Source organism: Phyllopteryx taeniolatus, chromosome 22 (assembly GCF_024500385.1).
Source record: "Phyllopteryx taeniolatus isolate TA_2022b chromosome 22, UOR_Ptae_1.2, whole genome shotgun sequence".
Taxonomy (NCBI): domain Eukaryota; kingdom Metazoa; phylum Chordata; class Actinopteri; order Syngnathiformes; family Syngnathidae; genus Phyllopteryx; species Phyllopteryx taeniolatus.
Genome location: NC_084523.1, coordinates 1,548,102 through 1,561,105, shown reverse-complemented (window position 1 = coordinate 1,561,105; position 13,004 = coordinate 1,548,102). Strand labels below are relative to the sequence as shown.

The 13,004-nt window shown below is 41.3% G+C and overlaps 1 protein-coding gene across 7 annotated transcripts in view; it reads left to right on the top strand.

The window, feature by feature from the left end:
- Nucleotides 1–759: 759 nt before the first annotated feature.
- Nucleotides 760–13,004, top strand: part of foxp2 (forkhead box P2) — a 102,259-nt gene continuing 90,014 nt past the window's right edge. For 2 of the 7 annotated variants that reach the window (XM_061762407.1, XM_061762403.1), the window contains exons 1-4: nucleotides 961–1,406; nucleotides 10,534–10,596; nucleotides 11,065–11,132; nucleotides 11,216–11,296. The gene's annotated coding sequence lies outside the window, so the exon portion shown is untranslated. Of the gene's footprint in view, nucleotides 836–959; nucleotides 1,407–10,533; nucleotides 10,597–11,064; nucleotides 11,133–11,215; nucleotides 11,297–13,004 lie in introns of those variants that run through there. The other 5 variants (XM_061762410.1, XM_061762404.1, XM_061762405.1 and 2 more) reach the window with 4 other exon arrangements.

Sequence of the window (13,004 nt, the reverse complement as noted above, 5' to 3'; positions counted from 1 at the left end):
CCTTTTCTCTAAAAATCTTGTACCGTGATTATTTTTAAAAGACTGAGGTTTAGTATAAATTGTTGCGGATTGCTTCACAAATTCAATTGTTCACACTCACCCACGCAAAAGTAACACGTATAAATTGAAATATTTAAATTTAAAGAATGGTAGCATGTCATTCCTCCTCCATTTCAGTGAATAATAGTGATATTTTCGTCATCTCCACAGGTTGAACAAGGGGGAAAAAAGTGAACCGTTATGTCTGCTCTATGCAGAAATGCCTTCTATTAATTATTGAACAAGCCGAATTATCTTATGAAAAATCAAACGGTGTATCTCATGACATCAAATTCCCCCCCCCCCCACCTTTATATAGCCATCATTTTGCAGCAATAGGTGACTTACCTGCATATGTCACTGCAATTCTATTGCAATAAGTAATTCTAAATAACGTCGACTTGAATTGTGTTCAATATGAAATATTGGTTCCTGCCCCCCCCCCCCCCCCGATGTATCCATTTGCATAATTGTTGTTTTTATATCTGCAGTGTATGAAAATAAACATACACGTGGTATATTGTAAAATAAAGACAATGAGTGCTCTCTTTAGTTATATATTCACTGTCATTTTAGTTATTTGTATTTATGTTACCATTTTGTTTTATTAGGTTGATTACGCGAAGTGAGCAACAGTTTAACTCGAAATCTTTTTTTTTTTTAAATTGACAAATTTTGTTGGTTTATGTAGCAGGTGGCCTGTGACGTCACACGGGGTCGCAGTACGCCCAAAAATAACAACACGCACCTCCGCGCTGAAGGGAGCCACGAGGAAGATGATGATGAGGAGGAGGAGGTTAGTGTGTAGTCCCAAATTGCGTGGCGTGGATACATCTTGATGTGTGTGTTTGAATGGAAACGCGAAGAAAATACACACACACACACACGCACACACACATGCACACACGCAGCCTCTTGTTTTTTTTTTTTTTTTTTTTTTCCCCTTCTCCTTCTCTCCGCTCTCCTGCTGCCCGCACTACGCGTCATTCAAACGGGACTCGGTTGTACTCGCTTACCCCTTCTGGGTTGCACTAGCAAGCCTAATAACAGCGGCGTTGGCTGGCGAGAGTGTATGAGACAGTGGTGCCCACACAGGAATATTTGTGCTTCTCTCTCTTTCTCTTCTCTCTCTCTTTTCTTTCTTTTTTTTCTTTCTTTTTTAATTTGTACTTTATTTACTCAGCCGCAGCTTGTTGTTGCGTTTCGTCTCGCCATGGTCAGCTAGCTCGGACTGTCACAAGTGAAGAGCTTGGCCACAACAGAGGACTTCCCCCATTCACCTACCTGCCCCCCTTTTTTTTGCTTTTGTTTGTTTGTTTGTTTTGCTAACTTCACCGCGAGGAAAATATACCTGACACTTGTTTTTGGTAAGTTGCTAAACGTTTAATTTCGTTTTTAAACTTAGGAAGTGGACCTAACTCGCGTCCGACTTAGTTTGTTTACGTAAAGATACCTCACTTTGCTTATTGTAGCATAGGTGAAAATGTTTAAATTAAGCTAACTCTGGTAAATTGAGTTTGCTTCGTATTTGTGTCTGTCATTTTTTTTACACTTTTTTTTCTCTAATCTTTATTAGGATTATTACTCTTAATGTACATTTGACCTTCGTTTAATGACGTAAGTCAAGATGATATTTAAAATAGAACAAAAATTGTTTTTAATGATAGTTATTACCTGTAGACCAACTCGTATTCTCATTTATTTTACCAATTTGCCACGATAAATAGAGTATAATTAAAAGTAGGAATTATGTACAGTCTATCTTACATTTAAGCTGCATAAACAGTGCTCAACAAAAATGAAAAATAATCTTTTTAAAAAAATTATTTTCTCAGTGAACACAATGAACAATTGCCACAATTGTAATAATTCATCATTATGTACACATTTTTGCAACATTACATTTGTGAGAGAAATGACACTTGTGTGTGCGCAATGGCAAATCTCATTTGCAATCAATGGTCCACATTTGAGAGTATTTTGTTTGACAGGATTCCTAAGAAAAGATTGATTCTGGCCATAAACTCACAAGTGCACTCTTTTATGTGGAATCAACACGAATGTATGCATGATCACTGTCACAATTAACAATACCATGTTTGATCCTCCCGCTCAGTCCTATGACACATTTTTAAAATCTGGACTAAATATGAAAATGTCATAAATGATAGTAAGATATCCTGTTACTGTTCTCATGGGTTGCAATCACTCACACTATGATATTATCAATATTTTTTTCCAGTGATGTCAATGGTATTATGGTATTGAACTATGAAAGGGAGAACTTACTAACATGCCTTTCACATTAAACATACTAAAAGTTAAGGAAACATCTTTCTCTCATAATTTTACAATAAAGCTTCCGACGGCCAATAATTTACAATACAGAAATGCATCATGTAAAATGAGGCAGTATCGACATATTATCCGTTTGTGTCGATACTGTAGCATCTGTATTGTATCGATACTGTCCCGCCCTTAGCAAGTACGGCACAAATCAATATTTCTCTTTGGTGACCACGCCACCCCGAGGTTAGCCGCAGCGACCCACCTCGCGGGAGCCGCAGGGTGCACAGGTGTTCCCTCCCGAGTTATGCAGGTGTGCACCACGGCGTTCCCGCCTCACTCAGCAGCTCTGGCGCTTCAAAGGTGCAGGCGGCAATAAACGGCCCTCGTGAAATATGTCGGTGACAGTGCACAATCAGCCCCTTTGTTGGAGTGGCCCTGTAATCATTTCTTCAAGCAGTTTTAAAACAGCCCTTGTTTATTATGCTCTGTTGTGCCACAAAAAAAAAGGTCACTTCATTTTATATTAAAAAAAAAAAAAAAAAAAAAAAGATTTGCCATTAGTCTCCTGACCATTGTTGGGAGCACTTATTAAAGCCACTCTCCCCGCTCGGCATCCATTTTTTGATTGCTGCATTCATCATCGGGTGGTCGTGCTCTACATTATGGTAATAGGAAAATGAATGTCCTCCACTGGATTAATGTGTGTAACCTGTCATAAGTTTCAATCATTTATCAAAATCAAGTCTCAGTTTTAAGCTCTGTGAATGCTGCCGGATGTGAGTGTGTGCGTGTGTTTAAAAAAAAAAAAAAAAAAAAAATCTTCAAAGGTCGGAATCACTGCTTCCGAACTGAGCTGAGGTAGACGTGCAATTTATTTGTCATTCCTGGAAACTTTGCGCACGGAAGCTTAGATGGACAATGGCCAGATACAACACAAAAAAGCAGAGACATGGCCAAAAATCAGCTACATCTAGTTTAGTTGATGAAATGGTCAGTTATGCATTTACTTATCCATCCCTTTAACTCAAGGGGAAGGAACCGACACTTTTTAAAAATAAAAGTCCTTCAATGCCCATACTAATATACAAATACTAATTAGGCCTATTTAGAACAATTCCTCTGCAGTCGTATTTGTTTTTAGAATAACAGTTATCCGGATCATATGCTCTGGAGTTCATGCTCCGTAGGTTGCTCAGCCCTGCCCTAACACGTCTGTCATGTGCGCATTAGCTGTAAAAATCGACAAAAAATAAAGCTAACTCAACCCTGTTGCTAATCCAGAAAGGCAATTAAATGAAAGATCTTCGGCTTTTATCCCTTTTAACTTCCCACCAATGTTTCTATGACAACCTCCATGCATGTTAAGGCAACCAGAAGTGATCACGTTGAGTCCCCCCTGCCCCCTTCTCTCACAAAGTAAGAATGGAATTTGTGTTGACAGTTTTGGCCTTTAATGGCACTTTTGTGCCGCACAAAAGTATTTGTTTACGGGGATCATACGCTGCAAGCTGTCAGCCTCGGAAAGATTTACTTCTGGAGATAAAAGAGTGTATTACGTGCTTAAGAGGCCACCCTTTTGCACCATAATTATCCACATCACTGTAATGATGTTTTGTGTGCCCAGTTGCTAAGGGTCTTGGGACAGCTCAGACTTTTTTACTTCTGCTCCGGGTCACTTAAGCCAAACTGGATCGCCACAGCTTCTTGGTCAGGGCTGGGTTAGGCAGTCAGGGTACGAGGATTAGCAAGGAGACTGTGGACTGGTTCGTGCTAAATGTTTTTGACGTTGTGACGCTAGCTTTCTAAACTCAATCTAATGTGTCAAAAGTCTAGTTTTTGGCAAACGTCTGTCTTGGAGAAAGAACATAACATTTGGATGTGAGTACGGTAATTTATAAAATATTTTTTAATGTAATGTTTTATAATTTTAGCACCTTGTTCCTATGCTTCTCAGTTGAGTAGAGTAGCCCTTTTCACACAGAGAAACAGTATAATTCAGTCAGATAATTACAGTGGCAGGAAAAAGTATTTGAACCCTTTGGAATTTATGAAGTTTCTGCATAAAGTGGTCATAAAATGTAGTATGATCTTCATCTGAATCACAAGCATAAACAAACAGTCTGGTTAAATGAATACCTCACAAACCATTATGTTTTCATATTTTTAAAGAAAATAAAATGTAAACATTCAAAGGACAGGGGGGAAAAAGGAAGTGAACCTCTAGGCTATGGATCAGTTAATCAGTCAGGTGTGAGCCTACCTGGATGCCAATCAATGAGACAAGATTGGAGGTGTGGCTTAAAGCTGCTCTGGCTACGAGAAAACACACACCAGTTTAGAATTGCCTCTTGTCAAAGGAGCTCTCAGAAGATCTTGGATTAAGAATTCTTTACTTGTATAAAGCTGGAAAAGGTTATAAAAATATCTCTAAGAATCTTTACGTTCATCAGTCCACAGTTAGACAAATTTTCTAGAAATGGAGACTACATTTTACGACCAATTTATCCAGAAATTCCCAAGGGTTCACATACTTATTCCTCCCTCTTTAGATGCGTGACGACATTTGTTTTCGACTTAACAGGGTGGGAGAACTTCACACGGACTGTGTGAAACGTGCTTGCAAAACACTAGCGGACCGGTAGCCTTCTCTTTTCCATCACCGCCCTCAGTAACAGACTGTTATATTCCCCTCCATTCATTTAACAATCAAGTGTTTACATGCTGTGGTCATGGTCTGATGAATGGCTTTCTCTTCAGGGTGGAAAAAAAGGGTGTTGGTTTTGGGGTGTTTGTTCCGAATTAAAGATAAGAGGTCACTTGTGGCAAAAGGCAAGGTCATCTCAGAGCTCCTAACCACATGTGACGGCGAGCCTGTCACTTGTAGTCAGCACTCGAGGCTAACAGTTGTGCCTATTGCGCTAGTCCTTACCTCATCTGTTTTGATGTTGGGAAGAGCGAAAGTTTGGTCATTTGAGAGCGGCAGCTGTCAAATGTCTTGTTATTTTAGCCGCACTACTCTGGTCGCCGATTAAATTTAATTTCGGATGAGTTGTAAACAAATGGCATTTACTGGTACCTTTTCACTTAGGACCCAAAAGGAAAGTATGTTGTGAGAGGAGCAAATAAAGCAGAGAGTGGTAGAGGGTGTACAGGGGCTGGTTTGTGACAGTAACACTTTTTGACAGGCACATTAGGCCGCAGAAAGAGCATCCAGCTCGGGGCTGAGGGCATATGGTGCTGCCTTCTGCTGGCGTCGCTCTAGACCAAGCTAGAGCGCTCGCGCAGGGTCACGACTGTCTCAGGTTTGTTCCTTCTGTCTCGTTGGGCCAAATAAAACAAGGATGGGTAGGATTGAAGCTGGGGGATGGGAGGTGATGATGAGGGTATTTGTTGGTCTGGAGTGCCGTACAGTGTCTTTCATGAAAGGACAAAGGGGATGTTTTAAGTCTGCCCTCCCTTTTGGCCAAGATTTTTGTCTATATGAAATGTGGAGGGGGACATTTGACATTCTCACAAATGTTCATTTTTAGCTGGCGTTTGCCACCGTAGTGGAGGGATTTTATCTTCTTTCACCATCTGAAGGCATCTCGGGCTGTTGGACGACAAGCCCTAATCCTACTCTAAACAATGGCTGTGTTTCCACCACAGCGGCTTTGCTGGGGTTTGGCTTCGTCCGTGCGGGGAGTGTATAAAGTTTAAGATGACGCATGGCTCTGGTTTGAAGGCAGCGTATCGGTGGGAGCGTAATTACAGGCTACTAGTGGATCACAGCTCTAGGCTTTTCGGACACACTTTTCACAAATCGAGTGGTTGCTTTAAAACAATGGTATATTTTCATGATATGTGATGAGTCTTTTTATTTAGACGGTCACTTCTGGTGAGCAGCAGGGCAGATGGTGCCAACTTGAGTGCCCATCAGAGCCTAAATACCTCCAAGCAGCTGTTGTTGCACAAAAACTTTTTCATTCTTTTTTTTTTTTTTTTTTTTTTTTTTTTTTTCTGAGGGTGGGGGGGTCGAGTCAAACGTGTTTCAACACCTGTTTCTGCATATGCAAATCTGTTGTTTTGTCATTTCATTAAACAAGGCGCCACGACAAGGGTCCCTCGTGGTTGCGAACGCGACTGGCACCGAGCCCAGTTGGCATGCTGCACACGAGACGCTGGAGGCGGGGGTGAGGAGAAGTGGAAGGGATGGGGGGGGGGGGGGGTGTCAGGGGTGACTCAGCCAGGAGATGCCCTCGTGGTTCAATCTGGCTGGCTTCCTAAAATGTGGCTAATTATGGGCACTTTTATGTGATTAGCATCTTCTCTTTCTTTGAGTGAATGTTAAAGGAAGTAGTCCCCAAAAAAAAAAAGTGGTATACGCGTGTCTGGCACACGACTTGCTCCCTCCTCGTGCTCCTCCTCCTCCAGCTGCTCCTCCCATCCTCATCCCTTCATCATCTGGTGCTCTCCCGCAGTGCTCGCTTCTTAACCACATGTGCTAGCACTGGGCCCTGCTTTTGCTTTAGGGCTAATTGTTCGCTGGTAAACGCCGTGCATGTTAGTGGGGGCCTCATGCACACAAAGCTGGATGGTGTCGGCAGTGATGATGATGGCGATGAAGAGGAGGAGGGTGGGAGGAGCAGATCGTGCAGTCTTGCCACGCAGTTCCCCTATTCTAAGTCTGGTGATTGTCACTTGTAATCCGGCCTACACCATAAAATTAAAGGTTATTGCAAGAGCACTGCCCCCCAAAAAAAGTGCTTTTTGCAAGCCTCCAGAGAAAAACGGAGGAATAATCGAGCCTTTTTATCTCCCTTAATTAAATCTCGTCTCAACATTAGGTACACATGCAAGTCCAATTAGATCCAATACAAGACCTACATCAAGAAGTCATTCTCATACAGCATTTTGTCTGTCGACTCTCTCCAAATAAGTCACCGAAAATAGTAGAAACACCTCTTGGTGTAATTCTTTGCACTTCTACGTTATAGCATTTCCTTTCTGAGCCTTATTATTTTCTGTATTGTATTGCATGTAGTGTTCTTTATATTTTCTGGTGCTGCTTTCATGTTGAATCCCATTAGGTTGTTCTGATATATAAAATAAGTGTCCAATGAGGTGGTTTGATTTTAAAGCTGTTGCACTAGCATGTAGCCATTAGCTTGTTACGAGGGGCAGACAAAAAGCAATGAGCCCAATGTCATGTAACCCACTCCGAATTGAGATTTTTTTTTCACAGTTTGTAGTTTAAATACTTGTTTGGTTGATGGTTTATAAAAAAAAAAAAAAAAAAGTGTTGTTTAAACTTGTCCTCTTCCTGTCAGGCATTTTGGTAATGATGTAATCATTGGATGCCTGTCAAAAGCACAGAGCTGTGATTGAATTTCTGGCTTTGGAAGGGAAACCACCACTAAACATTTTCAAAAGGTTGCAAATTGTGTACGGGGAAGCTGCAACAGGCTACACTACAGTCAAATGGTGGGTGTCCAGGATCAAAGGCAAAGAACAAGACCCTGCTTTGAGTGACCTCTGTGACAAGGAAAGGAGCGGCACATCATCTTCAGTGGTTAATCGTGAGAATAGTTCTACGGTCGAGGTACTGATCAGAGAAGATCTTAGAGTCACCATTGATGACATCCCCATCATATGTCATCATTGATGTCATAACCTTTACCCCATTCGCACAATTTGTCAACCTATAGAAAAACGTTAGTGGCGATTCCCCGTCCAAAGCAAGGAATTCAGTCACAGCTCTCTGCTTCTTATGTGTCCAACAATGACGTCATTTCCAAAATGGCTGACAGGAAGAGTACAGGTTTAAACGCAACCTTTTCAAATAAACCTTCCAACAAATATGTAAACTACAAACTGTGAACATTTCAGAAAAAAATCAATTATTAGTGGGTTTAATTAAATTGGGCTCATTACTTATTGACTGCTCCTCGTATCATAAGTTACCAACCTGTAGCTATGTTTGGTTGTCCTTCGTCGTCTAGTACTTTTCGCGAGTGCCCACTTAGCTCCGTTGAATGGACGATGGAAAAACCTGACTAACGCCTGTGCCGAGCTAATCTCATTTGATAACCGAGGACCACCGCGAGCCCCCTCCAGCCTTTCTGCCTTGGCTTGGTGATTTGTACTCCCCCCGTACAGACACAGGCATTAAAGCCACAAGCCCCCTCTGATACGGGGAGAGTTCATTAGAGATGGGTCTTTGATGGGCAGCCTTTTCATGTGACTACCGGTTCCTCAAATACCTTGATGTAGAAGCTTAAGAAGCCATTGTGCAGTAAGCCCTCCTTTTGATGCGACTTATTTAGATCTGCATACTAAATCAGGGGGGAGTAAATAACCAGCCAGCAGATGGAAGCAAGGAGATAAGGCGTCGGCGAACAATCGCATTTGTATTTTGTTATGATGTTGACAGCAGCTAAAATTCGCTAATCTGGAGCCGCTGATCTGCATTTCAAAGAAATCTCATTTAAGAGCGAGAAGGATGAAGTTCCCCTCATTGTGTCCATTTTATTGCATTCTTTACTAATTTATCTGCCTGCAGATTTAACGCGCGCGGCTCGGCGCTGGGAGCCGGCGTGGGCACGTTGCACAGAGGGTCTTAAATACTGTGAAAGCGGCCCGGGTCTAGACTGTGAGCTGAGGGTAATTACACGTCTGACCATGAATAGAATCAGTTCCCAGACTCGTCTTTCCTTGAGCGGCCCTGAATTGCTCGACGAGCACTGATAAGGAGCATTTGGTCTTTACAGAAATATTGCAGACGACTTTCCATAATGCACACCACACCCCTCCTCCTCTTCCAACACCGTATTTACTTTTAAGATAAACTTATTGTGTACTGTAATCTTACTTGTTAGCATAATGTCCTCTTTCATCACTGGACCCTCCTTTTTTCTGTACCGTGGAGGTATTTATGGCCCCTACTCGAATAGTTTATCTTCACTTAGTGTTCAAATACTGTATGTAAATATCAGCCTATAGCATTATTAGGCCTTCATGAATACTTTCATGCACTGCAATGTTTATAAGTAGATAGAATTTACCAATGGATTTTAATTTTTGGTATCCAGATACTGTATGTGTGGAATTTGTAAATCCCTGCCAATTGGAGGTCATGTAGACTTAATATTTCCTAATGGTTGTTCCTAATGGTTGTTTTTTTTTTTTTTTTTTTTTTTTTGAGACTCAATAAAATACGACATGCATGGCCAAGTGATGTAGCTGCATTAAAGTCAATTTAGTGGTAAATAATTTAAAGTCAGTAGCACATGCCAGCTTTTGCCATCAAAGTCCACAAATTGATTGGTAGATTTTACTGCTGGACACATAACATTCACGAGGGGTTTGATTTTAAACATAAAACCTTTTTATTTTTCTTTCCACATGCACGCACGCCACTATGGCTCAGTACTGAACGAGCAATCTGTCTAGCATTTTCCGCAAACTCAAAACAGTGAGAAATTATAGCAGTTGGCATGTTTTGTTTTCAGCTGTGCTCTTCGAGCTTCAGGCTTTTTTGTCGTTTTTTTTTTTTTTTGGTACAGTTCACAGAGCACATTCCTCAGGATTCAGCAGTTCCCGGTTGCCTGTAGGGGTCATTGGAATTCTGGGAGATTAAGAGAGAGAGAATCTCTGAGAGGAACATCCGGGCCACTTTGTGCCCCTCATGCCACCTCTGGCATGCTTCCATCACATGAATTGAATTTCTTAGTGAATGCTGCATAGTACTTTGCTCCTGGATTTTTGTTTTTGTATACTTTTTCTAATGATATCTGAAGTCGATAGATCCCATATCGTTTACACTGACTGTATAGTCTGCTTAATGGAAATGGATGAGGAATCAATTGTCTATCAGAGTAACGCAATGATTTATTTGGTGTTGAGATTGTGTGCCTTCAGGCGTTGTACCTTTTAACTTCAGAGAGAGTAATGTGTCTGTCTGTGTGTGTGTGTTTGTATGTGTGTGTGTATGTCTGACTATAAGCACACACACATTCTCCTGTTTCACAGCAAAATCCAGGTGCACTTTGTTGTTCCACAGTTTATTGCCTTCACCTACAAGCCATACAGAAACAAAATAGTTATGCAAGACCCAATCGAGCCCGCACATGCATGCAGCCGCACTTCAAAATGCACCTTGTGGAAGCATTAAGTATAAAGATGATATAAAATAAATGTGGACTAATGATACACCTCATGTCACAGATTGCTGCCATTGTGGGACTCCTCCTCCCTCGTGACGGGCAACGCAAGTTCTATCCCTTTAGAGTAAGTATGATTTGATGTCCATCAGTGTTCAAATGAACTTAAAACTTTCTCATGGACCTTTTCTTTCTACTCTGGTGCAGTTCTGTAAGCTCTGTAGATTGATTGTAGTGGCTAGTTGAGGTCAAGAGGAGCCTATTATTACGCTCTCTCAAATGTAACAAATCTTGTCCACCTTGATAGAATTGCCCCTCCAGTTGTGCCTGTTTCACACCCCAAAGCTTTTCAATCTACTCTTGCTTAGAAGTTATGATATGCGGACAAATGTGAGCACGCTTTGGTGTTTTTTTATTTATTCTGTTGACGTCTTGATTGAGATTTGTAGCGGACCAGGCTTATATGAGCTTTAAGTGATAGAGTAAATCAGATGTCTGCACACAGAGACAAGAAGGCCAACACAGTCTTGTTAGCTGCACTGCTCTTTTGCTTTTAATCCAAACATCTATGTATTTTCCCCACTTGTGTTTTTAGGCTGAAATATGCCTACTGTGCGCCTATAGAAACAACCTGAAAAGACGCACGCTGTAAAGTCCAAAGTGGTAAGTGAAGTACTTTTTTTTTTTTTTTTTTTTCCCTCTTCCATTGTTGTTGTTGCTGCATGCCGGCGTGTGTTGTGTTTTAGCATGTACACTATAATGAGGCACATCAGTCATACGAAGTGTGATGGGTTTGGCCGGGTCCAAGCTGCTGAAACCACAAAAGGGTGAGTTATAGTTGGAAAAACAATATTTTTTTGCAAGTTTACATAGTCAGGAACATGTTAGCTTCTTTGAGAGAGAGAGAGAGAGAGAGAGAGAGAGAGAGAGAGAGGGAATTCGGAACATATTAGATATAAAGATTTAGCTTGAACACAATGGGCCTCTTTTTACCATGTGAATACGCATTTGGTACATTTGAGACAAAACTGATTCTGCAACATTTTTAACATTTAGTTGAACTGACTAATTTAGTCTGCACTTGTCATACAGTCATCATTAAACTGTAAAACCTGATTTATTCCCCATCGTTTCAATCATCATTGTATCAGTGTCACTGGATTTTTGGATACCTAAAATATGAAAGAACATCCAACATCTAGTGCAGTGGCTTTTAACGTTGGCCACCAACCTGCCAGGTCCACTCTCCTATGAGTCGTATCTCTCCTGAGCAGTGTCCAGACACTCTTCCTGCCTTAAACAGATTTGAAAACCAGCCCCTACTAATTTGTCAAGCGCTCAGTTATAGCTTCAAAGATGAACTCCTTCTTTTTCGGCCTGCAGATACACACTGACTGGCCTGAAAACTCCTTTTAATCATTGCAAAAAAAAAAAAAAAAAAAATCTCAATTGCTGTACTTATAGTGATTTAACAAAATCTCCATCAATTAAGTATATCTTGGCAGCTTTAAAGCAACTGCAGTTCAGACTGAGCAACCCTCTGCTCACATTTCCAGTCTGAAATTGATTTCTTGTCATAGATCAGAGAGCTCTTGTCATTTCATTTCCAATCCTCAAATGGTTTCTCTAAGTGTCGACGCTCTCTGTGGGCGAACCTCATTGGATCTTTACCCTGGCCACTCAGACCCGTCGAGGGGGTAAAGGGAGAAATCAAAAGGACTCCCGATGATTCCCCATTGGCAGCCTCCATTGTCTAGCTGATTTGGGATTGGTGCAGGAGGTGAAACTTGAAGGTAGCGAGTGGGGGAGGATGGAGATCAGCAAAGCAACCCTCCTTTTTTATCTTTATCCACCATTAACCCCAGTGCCCCAGTGTGTGGCTCAGATCAGGACCACTGGTCAATCCCCCATTCACCACCACATGGAATATTTTAAAGTTAAGCTCCCTCGCTTAACAAAAACTCTTACTCATCAAAGGTTCCCTCTCCCTTCTTTCCTTCACTCATTCCCAAGGATCTCCTGCCTATTCTGTATGATCCACTGTTTTGTCTTCACACTTTTAGAAAAGAACTTTTGGAAATTCCATATGGGGATTTAATGAGGTTTTTGGGTCTGATAGTGTGAGCAAATTGGAGCAAGAGTTGATGGACCAATGACGTCCTGTCCCAAGCTGATCTCAAGATTGAGTCCTCTCCTGTTTTTAAATGGGCCACATTATTTTCATAGGGGAAATGTGTTTTGCCAAACAGTACCATAAAACCATATGCAACCCATCACATCTCCAAAGTAGACAGTATTAGGAGCTGATTGCAGATTTCCGACCACTCCGCATGAACGTCTGTTATTTTTGTCTAGTCTTTATGGTTTATTACTGTACAGTATTTATCCTGTTATAAGTCTGACGTAGGTTGGTTGCATGAAGAGCACCCCTCAAATAATTTCTTCAAACAAGCTCAGGTCTTGTCTTTCACGTGTTATTCTTTCCACACAACATAATTGGAGAAATTTTGTATGCGGAAGCCGGCCCCCTAGCCC